Raw genomic sequence first — 17,892 nt, 5'->3', positions numbered from 1 at the left:
ATAAAGGTAAAAAAAGATGTATATACTGTACTCGATTGCATCTTGCCTATGCCTGTACCATCACTCATTCATATATCTTTATGTACATATTCTTTATCCCTTTACACTTGTGTGTATAAGGTAGTAGTGGTAGTAGTAGTTTTGGAATTGTTAGGTTCGATTACTCGTTGGTTATTATTGCATTGTCGGAACTAGAAGCACAAGCATTTCGCTACACTCATTTGATTTCTGAAACTTTTGATCGGTAGTGTACGTACCCAACAAGACACACAATCAGGGTCTCTTCAGAGTCCCTGAGTCCAGAACAGAGGCTGGGAGACTCACAGTAGAGTATAGAAAAATGACAACATGGAATTCTCTTCCACCTCAGGTAAGTCAGGCAAACAATAAAATCAGTTTTTATAAAAACAGAAAAAACACAGACTGTGAAGAGACACACTAACACACACACACATAAATACACTAACACACACACACACACACATTCTTGAATGTTTGAGATTAGTATTATTTGTTTCTTTATTTTTTCTTTCATATTATTATTTTTAAAATAGTCGTATTGTTCTTTAGTCAAAGTATTCTAAGTTACAATTTGTGTTGCTGTTATTTTCCTTTAGTGATCTGTATTTTGTCATGTTCTATGTTCTGTGTGGACCCCAGGAAGAATAGCTGCTGCTTCTTGAATGGGGATCTGAATAAAAATGTATAACAAAAAAATCTATAGACCACAGCACATACATGTGCATAGTACATTGCGCACACAACCCATCGGTACTTCAGTGGTAGCGTACAGACCAGTCCGCTTTCTGTACTCCAGGTGTGATAATTGATGCAGTGAGTTAAGAGAGCTGAACAGTGACACTAATACAACACATCCTCTCTGCTCTCACAATCACTCTCACTCTCCTCATCCATTCCTCTTATACACTTCACTTTCTCCAGACATTTTGGGGCTCCATTCCAGAACTGGACTTTAACCACTTTGAGACTCTGAAATGCTCCCTAATTGAGCCTATCAGAGTTGCAGAGATTACTGCTTTCAGTTTCATCACTTTCCCTGGAGTTACCAGTCAGGGATTCTGAGATCTGTTCAAAAAACATTGCAGCCTCCCGGGTGGCGCAGTGGTTAAGGGCGCTGTACTGCAGCGCCAGCTGTGCCATAAGAGACTCTGGGTTCCTGCCCAGGCTCTGTCGTAACCGGCCGCGACCTGCTTCCACGGGGTCCGTGGGGCGACGCACAATTGGCCTAGCGTCGTCCGGGTTAGGGAGGGCTTGGCCGGTAGGGATGTCCTTGTCTCATCACGCACCAGCGACAGCTGTGGCAACCAAGGTTGCCAGGTGCACGGTGTTTCCTCTGATACATTGGTGCGGCTGGCTTCCGGGTTGGATGCGTGCTGTGTTAAGAAGCAGTGTGGCTTGGTTGGGTTGTGTATCGGAGGACGCATGACTTTCAACCTTCGTCTCTCCCGAGCCCGTACGGGAGTTGTAGCGATGAGACAATATAGTAGCTACTAAAAACAATTGGATACCACGAAATTGGGGGGAAAAAAGAAAAAATTAACCACAACCACCCCGTAACCCTCTCATAATGTACCTATAAGCCCTGACTGACCTAGTAGTGTGGGGCCTCCAGAGTCCATCCAAAACTCCCCCCTCTTCAGTATCTCTCTGTGTGTGTGTGTGTGTGTGTGTGTGAGTGCCTAGGGCTGTGGAGGTCATGCCATTTTGTCAGCTGATGATTGTCAAGCAAATAACTGCCTGTCTCACAGTAATTGACCGTTAATTAATATAAACACGTTTAGCATCTCCTGGCTTCCACACAAACCACTGACGCAGACCTTTGGAACATCTACAATTATAAGTCTAATAAATACATTTAATATAGCCTACGCCTTCACAATAAATCCATTACATTTTTTTAGACAGGTCTAAAGAAACATGATATGAAGAAAATGCAATCTATTTCGGATGAACAGAATAGCATACTCTGAGTTGTCCTTATGTTAGGTTCTGATATGACTAAGCCATATGGCTGTGTGCTACACTAGTTCATTTAGCAGACAAGATTTGCTTACGTGGAATTATTTTTGATTATTTTATAGTATGAAGAATACAATTGAAGATAGCTTAATAAAATGAGAAAGGATATTTTCTCCAATCGATTTCAAAGGAAGTGCGCAAATGTGGCTATTCTGTGTTGAGTGGTTAACAAAGAACTGGTCCTCAAATGCCAGTTAGGGTCTACACCGGTTATAAAGCGGATTAATGTGCATATTTGTAAGAGTTTTTTGGGCTACTTTATTTGTGAAACAAGCCTTATCAAAACACATAGGCCTATGGGCTAGGCTACATGAGGTGTGCGACTATGATTTGAAAAAGTCACAAAAAAAAGGCATCCAATGCTGCACAAGCTGGGCATCATTCACAAGTGATAGCCTACTACATCATTCACAAGTGATAGGCTAATATTGTCACCCATCAGACCATTCTTAATTTAATGTTGTCTTTACATATATTAAACAAGATGTGTGAAATGAGTTTTGATTTAGAATGGACCATTATCATGCATCTGTTTCAGAACAGGGGCATGGGGAAAAATACATGTCATCTATGCACTTAAATAGCCAATGGAGGACACTTTTCCAGTGGTTAGTTTTCATGCCAGCCAGTTAGGCTATATTCCTGTTGTAATGCAAAGCAATGTGCTTAATATTAGGAACGTTGAAAAATAACCTATAGCGTTTAGAAAGCTGATGAGATCCTCCTCATTTTAATAGAGGCCATCAAATTTCTGTTTTCTCCCGCAATTGCATAGCCTATAGAAATACTGTGCAACATGAGCTCATGGGCTCTGATGAAGTGTTTGATTATATTTTCAATTACATTTGCTTTGGTGTCAGAGTGATTAGAGGGACAATAAAGTGCTGAGTACGAGGCAGTTAGCAAGCTTGGTAGGCTACTAATGACCATCAGTAGCATCAGAGCTTAGAGCCTAATTATTGTGACAAAACGGTCATGTGGAATTTGACTGCCGTCATGACTTGTGACCACCGGTGTGGCCATAACACGGTCACTGTAACAGCCCTATGACTGCCTATGTGAGTGTGTATGTGTGCACGCCTAGGGCTAGTCACTGTCTCCAGGTGTGTGTCTGTTTCTGCACTCCTACGCTGCGAGGAAAACACTGCAGAGCGTTCAATCATGACTGGAATAACAAGGTACAGTAGCTCCGCAGAATTCAATTAAATGGTATGACTACTCCTTTAAAGTGTGACCGCCACCAACCCACACACACAGACCCAGAAACACCTGTGCATGTGCACACAGACACACACTTTTGTTTTGCTGTCCTTGACCTTGTGTAACCAAACAATTGTTTACCATTCAAAATACCATTTACCCTAACCCCTGACCCCAACCCCTAATCCTAAAACAGTAACTAAACCTAAATCCTGACCCTAAACTTAACCCTAATTCTAACCCTAACCTTAAGCCTAAAAAAATATTTTTTCCTTGTGGGGACCGTCTAAAATGTCCACACGTCCGAATTTCCTTGTTTTACTATCCTTGTGAGGATTTGTGGTCCCCACAAGGATAGTACAACCAAACCACACCCAACCAATGGACATGTTTGCTTAGGAATAAATGCAATTATAAACTGGGTGGTTTAAGCCCTAAATTCTGATTGGCTGGCAGCTGTTGGTATATCAGACAGTATACCATGGGTATGACAAAACGTTTATTTTTACTGCTCCAATTACATTGCTAACCAGTTTATAACAGCAATAAGGCACCTCGGGGGTTTGAAGTATATGGCCAATACACCACGGCTAAGGGCTGTATCCAGGCACTCCGCGTTGCATTCAGCCTTGCATAAGAACAGCCCTTAGCCGTGGTATATTGGCCATATACCATACACCCTCATGCCGTATTGCTTTGATATACCTCCGCAAGCACACACACATAGTACATACACACACAACAAGGATTGCATCTGTCCTTTACTTGACATCAATTATTCTCCATAACACTATCCTCTATTTAACCTACTGTCTTATTCTTCTCTTCTTTAATCCCATCGCCTCCCCTTCCTCATCTTCCCCCTCCTCAGGGATGCTGGGACCTTAGCGTGTAATCTCTGTCCCACCCAGTTTATAGGTCAGGGGATAAGCCCATAAAAGGGCATGACATGACAGCTCTGTTCACTCCCACAATACCTCACTAACCCTCCTGTCATCTGGTCTCTGATGAGAGTTGCTACATCCTAAATGGCACCCTATTCATTACAGAGTGCCTATGGACCTGGTCAAGGGTGCCATTTAAGACACAAAAAGAGGTTAATAAGCAGGGCGGTGCACAGTATTAACAGCGTTACAGTATGTAACACTAACCCTAGCTTCAACTCTAACACTAGCCTCAACCCCAATCCTATCTCTTTGACTGAAAGTAGAATCATCTGTTCATAGTCTTTGTAGACAACAACACACCCTGTACTGTAACACCTCTTCTAGACAGACAGACAGCACCACAGAGACCTCCAGTGGTGACACAACATAACCCTGAGGAATCCCTCATATTTGACACAGAGCTGGGATCAAATACATGGAAATATTTTCAAATACTTTGAGCGTTTGCTTGAGTCTGCAGTGCCAGGTGAGCAGGTTTGCAGTTTTGTGACTTTTCTACTGTCCATAGGGCTCTGGTTAAACGTAGTGCACTATATAGGAATAGGGTGCTATTTGGGACACAACTTATGTCAGTCAGTCCCCATGTGGAGGCAGAGCTCTCTAGGGCACAGGTGGTATAAATTATCCCCAGCTACAGGCAGCCTCAGCCGGGTAGACAAACGGTGACACACCCCTCACAGGGCTGGATCTCCTCCATGGCCACGGGCAGGGCTGGGTAGTGGGCAGAAAGACAGGCAGCACCATGGGACCATATGGCTGCCATGTATCACCAGCTACCTACAGCTCCTCAGAGCCAGGGGTGAACGATGGGTCATCTTTCTCCAACATAGATTTAGTATGTCGTTTTTTTGTCTCACTGCTTCACCAAGTACACCATTTTGACAAGATAACAGATAATTAACCAAATACATTCTAATCCTGGAATGCGAGGTGTAGATTTGATGTGCATATAACTGAGACCTCTCAGAAGGTTCATAATCAATCACTTCTAAACTGATGCGCTGGCCCTTCATCCAGGAAATGTGGCAAAGCTCTACAAGGAAAAGGTAATACTCAAAAGGAACTGTGCATAATGACCCTCAGAAGAACCCGAGGCTCTGGAATCTGGTAGTTTAGTTTTGGGCTTTCAGCAGCAGCACTGGCAGGCTGAGTGGCAGACCAGGGACCTCAGAGGTGGGAAATACCCCTGAAGACCTTCCAAAAAAACCTCTAACAGCCTTTCCCCCCTTTCCATAAATCCTTTGATATTTCAAACCTGAAGGCAGCTTCATATTCTTGATTCGTCTGCCTGTAGTATACCCGTTTTAGTACGTCCCTCGTGTTGCTGACTACGTTTCCTTTCACAAATGAGATTCATAAAGAGCCTCTGCTTTATTCACAGTGGGATCGACTTCAATGCCTCTCTCTCTCTCTTCCCCTGGCAGAAGGTACAGAGAGAGGGAGAGAGAGAGAGAGAGGGGGGAGAAAGAGAGAGGCCAGGCTGCTGGTAAGGGGCGATACCTTTCCTAGCCTGCATTTGACATTAGTACTGTACCCCCTGATATTGTCAATGGCATCAAGGGGCCTTGGTCAAAAATAGTGCACTATTTAGGGAAAAGGGTTCCATCTCGAACCTGTCCAGAAAGGCCTTCTCTGCATGTTCTTCTTCTTATTTCCATCACACTGGTAGTATTCCCCTGAGTGCCTGGAAGTGCTGAATAGTATCATGGCCCTAGCATGTTTCACAATCGTGGCTGTCACGTGACAACTTTCCTGCTAAATGCATTATATTTTATTACATCATTGTGAAGGGTTTTCATCATCACATAAGTAAAATATGTTTCTATAACACACTGGATACATCAGTCTGTTGCAGGTTGGTTTCATTTAATATTCTGTAATCCATCTCCCAAATGAGAGAATATATTTGTGTTGGAGGACTGTCCTGACAGACCTCAAGGGATGTGTCCCAAATGGGCCCTGGTCAAAAGTAATGCGCTCTATAGGGAATAGGGTGCCATTTGGGACTCAGCCAAGGTGTTGGTGATTGGAGATTATGAAGTGGAACCCTGAGGGGATGTTTTGCATTTGTCAGCTGAAGGAGGTGAAGGAGGGAGGGATGGAGGTAGGGAAGGAGGGAAGGAGAGCTGGAGGGCCCCATCTTTTCTCTCTTCACCTGAACTAATGGCCCTCGTCAGCCTGACAGTTCCCTGATTACCGCTTTTGAATCAAGCCTTTTGAGGAGAATGAGTGAGAGAGAGAGAGAGAGAACAGCCAGGTCACCCATGATACAAGTCAGCATTCGACATCCATGTCTGGAAATGACATGGAAATCAGACACTAGGGGCAACAGTGAGCGCTGTTACCTTCAAGTAGGTTCCGGCTTTGCATGGGAGTTGTGGACAGGGATGGCGGATGGGTGTACATCTGCCTCTGGTTGCAAGTTGGAATCCTGCGATATAATTTTTTTAAACATTTTTTTTTATTAAGCCCATCCCAAACCTTAACCTTTCTGATTTAATGTCTGAACTTAACCTTACTCTTTTAAACCTATATTTAACTAGGAAAGTCAGTTAAGAACTAATTCTTATTTACAATGACGGCCTACTCCGGCCAAACCCGGACGACACTGGGCCAATTGTGCACCACCCTATGGGACTCCCAATCATGGCCTGAATTCGAACCAGGTTGTCTTTAGTGACGCCTCTAGCACTGAGATGCAGTCCTTTAGACCGCTGGGCCACTTAAACACTTCAAAATGTTATGTTTGGTTCAACTTAGAAATTTTACATTTGAGAAACATGTCTAATTTGGACATGAGAGGGAAAGGGGATTCTTAGTCAGTTGCACAACTGAATGCACTCAACAGAAGAGTGTCTTCTGTATTTAACCCAACCCCTCTGAATCAGAAAGGTGCGGGGGGCTGCCTTAATCGACATCCACGTCATCGGCACCAGGGGAACGGTTGTTGTTACTGGGCGTTAACCGCTTTGCTCAAGGATAGAACGGCATATTGTTCCACCTTGCCAGCTCGGGAATTTGAACCAGCGGCCTTTCGGTTCCTGGCTCAACGCTCGTGTGAGAGAGAGAGTGGGAGATGGAGAAAGAGGTGAATATAGAGAGCGAGGAGAGAGAAAAAGAGGGATGCAAGAGAGTGTAGTATTGGAGGGGGGCATGACAGGTTGAATAATTAAAATCAGACCGCGAGCCGCTGGGAAGAGGTGTCCTCTCACAAAACACTCCATCTTCCTGACGTCCCTCCATCCCGCCATCCTTTCCTTTTTCCTCTCTCTCTCCCTCCCTCAACCCGGTGGAGAGGAGTGTGGTAAGGAGGGGAGGGGGTCAGAGTTCAGCCTGGGCAGTGCTTCTCAGGGGGAACAAAAGGACAGACAGGTTGCTCAGAAGAGAGAACAGAGCAAGACGAGACACTATTTCTCACTTAGCTGCCTGCAACCATGGTAAACTCTCCTTCCCTCATCTCCTTTCCATCCATCCTTCCCCTCTCCTCCTCCTCCCATCCCTTCCTGCTTTCAGGTGAAATTGATTAGGCAGGTCATTAGTCACCGTCCACTCACAGTCATTCAGTCTGCCAGCAGCTCACCGCTCATCTACAGTCACCGCTCTAATTTCCCACTCATTCACCTCATCTTCCCTGTGACTCATGCTAACACTGTTGTTGATGCTCGGTCTGGCTGTTATTACCTCACTCTCTCTGTTGGGAACGGGAGTATGAAATCGCATCATTACCATCAATATCACCATTGTGATCATCGTCAACATCATCATCATCGTCGTCGTCATCATCATCATGGTCATCATTAACATCATCATTATCATTATTACCATCATCAACATCATCATGGTCATCAACCCCATCATCATGCTATGCTTTTGTTTTGCATGTCAATGTGACCATCAAGCATATCTGGATCTAGTTCTCCATACTGGTCACTGACTTTATTTTTGTAAGACAAGTTTTTTTCTCATTTGTGAGACACAGATAGTTATTTCATCATATTTTGTCTTGTTCCGTGACACTGACTGTTGTCTATGAGATTTACTCATTATGTATCTGAGTGTATGTGATAATCACTGAGACAGGAAGGTGCTGGCTGCAAAGTTCCATTTAGCATACACACAGACGATCTGCTGATGTACGCACACACACGCACGCACGCACGCACGCACGCACACAGCCCAACTTCCATCCATCTGTTTCTGCTTGAGAAAAAGAGCAATTGAAAACACATTTCTGTAATTTGGCGTGTTCTTTCAAATGGAAATAATCTGCAGTCCTGTTTTTCTTTCCAAAGGGAGGCACCCACCTCTATCACCGGGCGGCTTTCAAGGTAAGATTAAGAGGACGTTTTTATTGCTCAGGTTTAGTTCTTTTCCGGAGGTAATTTTTCTTCCCCTCTTAACTTGATTTTGAAATGTTCGGGGCACAATGCATTTATAAACAGCACTTCTGGCTGCCTAAGGAACATCCATCACACAAAGCAGAGAGGGAAAAGAGAAAGAGGAAGAAGGAAGTTGCAAAACACTTTCCTTTAACACCCAAATAACAACAGGATTACAATAGGGAATGAGGACCGACTCATTTAACAAATAATGCATTCCTCTACTCCTCGTCATCCCTCCCGCCATCCTTCTCTCTGTTTAGCAGCCGTTCCCTGCTCCTCTTCTTCTCCTCTATAAATGTAGAGGACATTTTGTTCTAACCCCTGCTGTGTGAGGTTAATTAGAGTGAGAGAGAGATAGAGTGAGGGGGGGGGCAGATTGGCACTCAGATACTTACTGGCCAACCAGACACAGAGTGACTTACAGTTAGTGTATTAATCTAAAGATAGCTCGGTGGGACAACCACATATCTTAGTCATAGTAACTTAATTTTCCCTCAAAGTAGCTATCAGCAAAGTCAGTGCTAGTCGGAGGGGGGAGGGCACCGTGGAGTTGTCAACCTTCTTGGAAAGGTCTTGGAGCGGGCAGGCCTTCCCCGGGGGGAAGAGCAGCTCCATCATGTCGTGGTTGAGGTGGTGTGACAACATCCAAACTGAGATATCTGCCAGGGACACAGAGATGCGTGTCGCCACCTGGGTGTCAGAAAGGGGGGGGGGGGGGGGGGGGGAAGTAGTTAAGTGTCATCCGCATAGCAATGATAGGAGAGACTATGTGAGGATATGGTGGAGCAGAGTGACTTGGTGTATAGAGAGAAGAGGAGAGGGCTTTGAACCAAGCCCTGGGACACACCAGTAGTGAGAGTACGTGGTGCAGACAGATCCTCTCCACGTTACCTTGTAGATGCGGCCTGCCAGGTAGAATGCAATCCAAGAGTGTGCAGAGACGCCCAGACCTGAGAGGGTGGAGAGGAGGATCTGATGGTTTACAATGTTGAAGGCAGCCGATAGATCTAGGAGGATGAGAAAAAGAGGAGAGAGCGTCAGCTTTGGCAGTCTGGAGGAGAACAGCCTTGTTTGATTGACCCGTCTTGAAGCCTGACTGGTTAGGGTCAAGAAGATTATTCTGAGAGAGATAGAGTTGGTCGGGGACAGAACGCTTTGGAAAGAAAAGAAAGAAGGGATACTGGTCTGTAGTTTTTGACATCAGAGAAGTCGAGTGTTGTTTCCTTGAGAAAGGGAGCGACTCTGGCCATTTTTGATGAGGGAAGTGAGTTGATGAGGGAAGTGAGTTGATGAGGGAAGTGAGTTGAAGAGGGAAGTGAGTTTATGAGGGATGTGAGGAATGGGAGAAGGTCTCCAGAGATGGTCTGGAGAGGAGGGGATGGGGTCGAGTGGGCAGGTTGTTGGGCATGACCTTTTCCCAGATGAGAACAAATTTATGTTACTGTTTCATGCGGTCTCTCCTCATTCAAAACTAAACATCTCTACTGAGCAAGGACATGGATGCCTTTTTCTCTAAATGTTTTGAAATTACAAGACATCTCATGCCACTATCTTCTCAGGCAGACAGCAGAAACACAGAGGGATGAGGGAAAATATCAATGCCTTATATCCTCTATCACAACTCCAACACACACACACACACACACACACACACACACACACACACACACACACACACACACACACACACACACACACACACACACACACACACACCATCATAAAAACACACAGCTCAGACTGTAGGTTCTGGCAGAACCATCCAAACTCACGCTGAAGTTGAGTTCTACTGAGGTCTGACTGGCAAGAGAGAGAAAACCCAGACTCCAGCCGGTTCTAATCATGGTGGAACCAATGTGAAACAGATCCTAAACCGTGCTGCTTCTGCCCTGTTCTCCATTCTCTCTCACCTAGGTGAGATGTGATGTCCACATCACCCCACCCTTCACACTGACGAGTGTAAATCTTCCCATGTGTGTGTGTGTGTGTGTGTGGTTGTGCGTGTGGTTGAGTGTGTGAAGGCACTCCTGACACTTTTTGGGGATAGGTAGATAGATTGTGCAATCTGACTGTGCTATCCCTGCAGGTTAGCTGGTTGTCTGAAGCCATCCCCCTCCTCTAAAGGGTAGATAGAAGATGGCAGCTTCACAGTCGTGTGAGAGCAGAAGAGCAGAGGAGGAGAGAGGGGAGCGTGGCGTTTACAGCCACAGGGTTTTTCATTTGCAGCCAGGGAAGACTGGGGCAGGTCAAAAAAATAGTGCACTACATAGGAGATAGGTTGCCCCTGTTGATAGCCTGGCGGCTAGTCAGCCACACAAATGGCCGACACAGCAGAATTATCCTTCTCGTCTCTTCACATAATTTAGCCTGTAGCGCTGTCTGTGTCAGCTACCTGCGTTTTACAGCAAAACCCCTCATTTCTCCTGTTCTCTCTGAGGCTAAAGAAAGAGAGCATGTGTGTGGGGGGGGGGGGGGGGGGGGTCAAATCAAATCACATTTCTTTGTTACATGCTTCGTAAACAGGCGTAGAGTAACAGTGAAACGCTTACTTTCACCCTGCCCTTCCCAACAAAGGGCAGAGAGAAAACAATAGAGAAATACACAATGAATACACAATGAGTAACAATAACTTTGCTCTACACGGGGTACCAGTACCGAGTCGATGTGCAGGGTTACGGGGTAATTGAGGTAGATATGTACATATAGGTAGGGATAAAGTGACTAGGCAGCAGGATAGACAATAAACAGTAGCAGCAGTGAATGTGATGAGTCAAAAGAGTTAGTGTGTGTTTGTGTGCATGTGATGAGTCAAAAGAGTTAGTGTGTGTTTGTGTGCATGCCTGCAGTGTGTGTGTTCTTTGTGACACTAAAGAGGACAGGCGGAGTCTCCTGTGTTGTGTTGCTCTGTCGTCCCAGCATGTTAGCTAAGAACAGGTCACCCTGGCTGTGTGAGAGCGACTGTTTACTAGATACTGCAGGGCTAAGGCCCAGCACTGCCCTGCCCTGTTGTGAGCACAGACATGCCAACACACTCTCTCATCACTCTCCTCTGAGAGAGAAGAGAGAAGAGGGCGAGAGAGAGAGGCAGAGAAGGAACGGTAGAAAGCAAGCGAGAGAGGGCTTGTTAGCGCTAGCTGGTGGCACCAGAGTTTCTGTACCATGACACCGGCAGCTTAAAAAAACAAAATTGGTAAGGAAATAGGAAATAACTGACACACCAGGTAACGTCCTGACTCACCTGAGATCTCTTACAGGGCAGTGCTTGGAAGGAGTTTGTTTTCTTTAAGGTGTACCTAAATAGAGATGACATGCCGTAGTGCTGCACGGCACAAGAAAAAGTTATACTACTCCTTCCACTGCACCGGAGGCCCTCGCCTAAAAAAAGCTGAAGTATTTGTTTTCTTTCTTTTTCTTTTCGCTAAAGAATCCTCGGCACATTATTTTCTATGCCAGAGAAAACTGAATCATTGTTATTCTACTCCATATATCTGTTTTGACCTCCAAAATTGACAAAAAAATACTGATTAATATTTTTTTTTTTTTAAGTTGACTACTTTGACAAAATAAATGATGCTTTATGTTATTTAGGTATTCTTTTCTAGAGCTATTACTTTTAATAAAGCAAGACATTTTCACTGACATTTTTTACTGCTCAATTTTGATAGAAATAGACATATTGTGGAAATGAATTCCCTTGACTAAATATTTTAATAGCATGATGCATGTACAGTACCTTGACTTATTCCACTTTGTTGTTACAGCCTGAATTCAAAATTGATTCAATTTATGTTTTTCCTCACCCATATACACACACACACACAATACCCCATAATGACGAAGTGAAAACAAGTTTAGAAATGTTTGCAAATGTATTGAAAATTGAATACAGAAATGTCTCATTTACATAAGTATTCATACCCCTTTGCTATGACACTCAAAATTGAGTTCAGCTGCATCCAATTTCCTTTGATCATCCTTGAGATGTCACTACAACTTGGAGTCCACCTGTGGCTAATTCAATTGTTTGGATATGATTTAGAAAGAAGCACACCTGTCTATATAAAGTCCCACAGTTGACAGTGCATGTTAAAGCAGAAACTATATCATGAAGTCGAAGGAACTGTCTGTAGATCTCCAAGATGGAGGCATATATCTGGGGAAGGGTATAAAATAGAGTGTTGAACATTTCCAAGAGCACAGTTGTCTCCATCATTGGGAAATGGAAAAAATATGGAACTACCCAGACTCCAACCAAACTGAGCAACCGGTTAAGGCAAATGATTCTGTGGTCTGATGAGATAAACATTTTACTCTTTGGCCTGAATGCAAAAGCACTATGTCTGGAGAAAACCAGGCACAGCTCATCACCCATTTAACACCATCCCTACTGTGAAGCACGGTGGTGGCAGCATAATGCTATGGGGATGCTTTTCAGTGGCAGGAACTGGATATGGGAACAATGAGCGAAGCCAAATACAGGGAAATCCTTGATAAGTGCAAACAACCTTAGACTGGGGGGCGAAGATTGATGTTCCAACAGGACATTAACCCAAGCATACAGCCAAAGCAACGCTGGAATTGTTTCAGAACAAGAAGGTGAAAGTCCTTGAGTGGCCCAGCCAAACCCCAGACTTGAATCTCATTTTAAATCTGTGGAAAGACTTGTGGAAAAGATACCCATTTCATTTAAGAGAGCTTGAAAAAATATGCAAAGAAGAATGGGACAAAATCCACAAATACAGATGTGCAAAGCTGATACGGACATACCTAAGACCACTCAAAGCTGTAATCGCTGCCAAAGGTGCTTCTATAAAGTATAAACAGGTGCTTCTATAAACTATAAAGACTCATGGGTGTGAATATTTACGTAAATGAGATATTTGCATTACATTTTCTATACATTTGCAAACATGATGGGCTATTGTGTGTAGAGGGGGGTGATTTTTTATTTATTTAATCCATTTTGAATTCAGGCTGCAACACAACATAATGTGGAATACGTCAAGGGATATGAATACTTTCTGAAAGCACTGTATTTGTAGTAGATATCACCCAAGAGTTCTCTCTTGGGTCATGCATGATATATCTTTATAACATGCTTGATTGCGTAATACATGGTGGCACTTTTTTGATAATGGTTGCATTATAGCCTGAATAAACCATATTAAAGATATCTATTATTATGGGTGTTTTGAATATCAAATATCGGAGTGATATTAAAATAAGTTGACTGAGGACTGAAGAAAAATGTGCTCCACGTTACAATAATCTTTTATATCTTGTATCATCTTGGCCAGAGGTGAACAGCAAAAGCACACCTGAGCCAGCACCCTCCCCATTAACAATTCTGACCCCCTTTTCCCATCATGGTTTTAATTTCCTGAAACTTAGAAGAAAAGAGTCTGAAGGATCCATGGAACATCACATGTTTTTTTGGTTTAACACATGAATCATATGCAGTTGTGGGGAGGACACTGGTTTAGCAACAACAGGTGCTTGAATCATTTTTATGGGTAGTAGGAGTTTGCAGCCTTTCTTTACATGTATACTCTCTGACCAGTTGTGTTGAGGATAAATCATACTGCTATCAGGCTGGAGGGAAAAGGTCGGAGAGAGAGGAGAGAGGAGAGGCACAAGAAGAGAGGAGAGAGGAAAGATGGGAGAAGGAAGAGGAGAGAGGGGAGAGGGCAGAAGAGTGGGAAGAGGTTCTGACAAAACAGAGGAAAGCCAGACTGCAGAAGCACAAGAAGGGTAGGTTAACACAGTTAAGGTAATGTCGGCAAAGTTTAATATTATCTCCAAATATTGACATTGAACGTTTTTTCTCTCAGGTACAGGCAAATTATATTAGGAGGGGACAAAATAGGTCATCATGATTTTCCAATATGATCACACTGCTAGGCCTCCCTCCTCATCTTCCTCCTGGCAAATTTCATTGAAGCAACATGACCAGGCTGTTTTGAAAGAACGTCCTAGTTACTCTCCTTATTAGAGACCAATTAGGCATCAGACAGAGACCAGCTGTTTAGCACGCCGCCGTTTGTGTGTGTGTGTGTGTGTGTGTGTGTGTTTGTGTGTCAAGAAAACAAGGCTTTTGTCACCTGCAGTGAACTAGGTCATAATAGAGATGTTAAATGTTGAGGGCTTTGCACACCCAGATTGTAAGATATTTGCATATTATTTTTTATTTTATTATTCAAACTCTGTCCAGTTGGTAGTTGATCATTGCTTAGACAGCCTTTTTCAAGTCTTGCCATGGATTTTCAAGCCGATTTAAGTAAAAACTGTATTTTTATTTATTTAACCAGGTAGGTTTACTGGGAAAACATTCTCACATCAACGACCGGGGGAATAGTTACATGGGAGAGGAGGGGGGATGAATAAGCCAATTGGAAGCTGGGGATGATTAGGTGCCCATGATGGTATGCAGGCCAGATTGGGAATTTAGCCAGGAAACACAGGTTAACACCCCCAGTCTTACAATAAGTTAATTGAGATCTTTAGTGACCACAGAGTCAGGACACCTGTTTAATGTCCCATCTGAAAGACGGAACCCTACAAGTTGGGATCTTTTTTTTAACACCAGAGGAAAAAGTGACTCCTACTGGCCCTCCAACACTTCCAGCAGCATCTGGTCTCCCATCCAGGGACCAACCCTGTTCATCTTCAGAGGCAAGCCAGCAGTGTGATGCATGGTGTTAAAACTAGGCCACTCAGGAACATTCAATGTCCAGTGTATTATTGTCCTGCTGAAAGGTGCATTTGTCTCCCAGTTGGAGACAAATGGACAGCAGACTGTTGGACAGCAGACTGAATCAGGATTTCCTCTAGGATTTCACCTGTACTTAGCTCTAATTCCATTTATTTTTGTATATTTAAAAGAAATCCCTAGTCCTTGCTGATAACCAGCATACCCATAACATGATGCAGTCACCACCATGCTTGAAGTGATGTGTTGTGTTGGATTTGCCCCAAACATAACACTTTTTTATTCAAGACTTAAAGTTAATTTCTTTGCCACAGTTTTACTTTAGTACCTTATTTGCACACAGGATGCATGCTTTGGAATATTTGTATTCTGTACAAGCTTCCTTGTTTTTACTCTGTCATTTAGGTTACTATTGTGGAGTAACTACATCGTCGTTAACCTTTTTGGGATAGGGGGCAGCATTTTCACTTTTGGATGAATAGCGTGCCCAGAGTGAACTGCCTCCTACTCTGTCCCAGATGCTAGTATATGCATATTATTAGTAGTATTGGATAGAACACACTGACATTTCTAAAACTGTTTGAATGATGTCTGAGTATAACAGAACTCATATGGCAGGCAAAAAAACAGAGAAAAATCCAACCAGGAAGTGGGACATCTGAGGTTTGTAGTTTTTCTAAGTTTGGCCTACCGAATACACATTGAGATATGGATGAGGTTGCACTTCCTAGGGCTTCCACTAGATGTCAACCGTCTTTAGAAACTGGTTTAAGGATTCTACTATAAAGGTGGGGCTCATGAGACCTCTGAGTCAGTGGTCTGGCAAGGGAGCCTCGGTCTCATGATGCGCGCTCCCGACAGAGTTACCTCTCGTTCCAATGCTTTTCTGAAGACAAAGGAATTCTCCGGTTGAAACATTATTGATGTTTTATGTTAAATACATCCTAACGATTGATTCCATACATTGTTTGATATGTTTCTAAAGGACTGAAACGGAACTTTGAGTTTTTGTCTGGATGAAGTGCCTGCGCCTCATGAAGATGGATTACTGGGCTGAACACACTAACAACAAGTGGCTATTTGGACATAAATGAAGGACTTTATGGAACAAATCAGTCATTTATTGTCGACCTGGGATTCCTGGGAGTGCCTTCTGATGACGATCATCAAAGGTAAGTGAATATTTATGGTGTTGTTTCTAATTTTGTTGATTCCAAAATGGTGGATATTCCTCAGGCTGTTTTGGGTTCTGAGCGCACTTCTCAGATTATGCTTTTTATGTAAAGTTTTTTTAAAACCTGACACAGCAGTTGCATTAAGGAAAAGTCTATCTTTAATTCTGTGAATAACACTTGTATCTTTTATCAATGTTTATGAGTATTTCTGCAAAATCCCCGGATGTTTTGGAATCAAAACATTACTGCACGTATATAATTATGTATTGTGTAACATGATGTCCTATGAGTGTCATCTGATGAAGATCATCAAAGGTTAGTGATTCATTTGATCTATATTTCTGCTTTTGTGACTCCTATCTTTGGCTGGAAAAATGGCTGTGTGTTTTTTCGACTTGGCTATGACCTAACACAATCATATGTGGTGCTATTGCTGTAAATAATTTTTTAAATCGGACATGATGGGTAAATTAACAAGATGTTTATCTTCCATGTGTTCTATTGGACTTGTTAATTTGTGAAAGTTACAGATTTCTAAAAAATATTTTTGAATTTCGCACACTGCCTTTTCAGTGGAATGTTGTCGAGGGGTTCCGCTACAAAGGTTAATCCATCCTCAGTTTTCTCCTATAACATCCGTTAAAATCTGTAACTGTTTTAAAGTCACCATTGGTGAATTACTTGAGCGGTTTCCTTCCTCTTCGGCAACTGAGTTAGGAAGGATGCCTGTATCTTTGTAGTGACCATCCAAAGTGTAATTGATAATTTCACCATGCTCAAACGGATATTTAATGTCTGATTTTGAATTTTTTACCCTTCTACTTATAGGTGCCCTCTTTGCGAGGCATTGGAAAACCTTGATGGTCTTCGTGGTTGAATCTGTGTTTGAAATTCACTGCTCGACTGAAGGACAGATAATTGTATGTGTGGGGTTTAGAGATGAGGTAGTCATTCAAAATAATTTTAAACACTATTATTGTACACAGAATGAGTCCAAGCAATTTGTTAAGTGACTTGTTAGGCACATTTTTACTCCTGAACTTTAGGGTTGAATATTTATTGACTCAAGGCCACTGTCTAGGCCAGTGACATAAAATCTCAATTTAATCCATTTTAAATTCAGACTATAACAAAAAAAAAAATTTAAAGTCAAGGGGTGTGAATATTTCTGAAGGGAGTGTTTTCTGTCGGAATGTACAGTAGTAGAGTAAAAGTAAAAGTTGTGAAAAATACAAATAGTTAAATAAATTGACAGATACCCCAAAACCGACTTATGTAGTACTTTAAAGTAGTTTTACTTAAGAACTTTACACCACAGCTGCCAATGAAACAGAATACCGGGCATCAGTTTGGACCTCAGGTTTTAAAATAAACAGCAGCGGTCGGTCAGACCTTGGGATCTAAAGTTGGGATAATGTTTTTGTTTCCTTGGATCTGGG

The sequence above is a fragment of the Oncorhynchus kisutch genome, linkage group LG11, assembly GCF_002021735.2.
Source record: "Oncorhynchus kisutch isolate 150728-3 linkage group LG11, Okis_V2, whole genome shotgun sequence".
NCBI lineage: Eukaryota > Metazoa > Chordata > Actinopteri > Salmoniformes > Salmonidae > Oncorhynchus > Oncorhynchus kisutch.
This window is presented reverse-complemented; position numbering follows the sequence as displayed.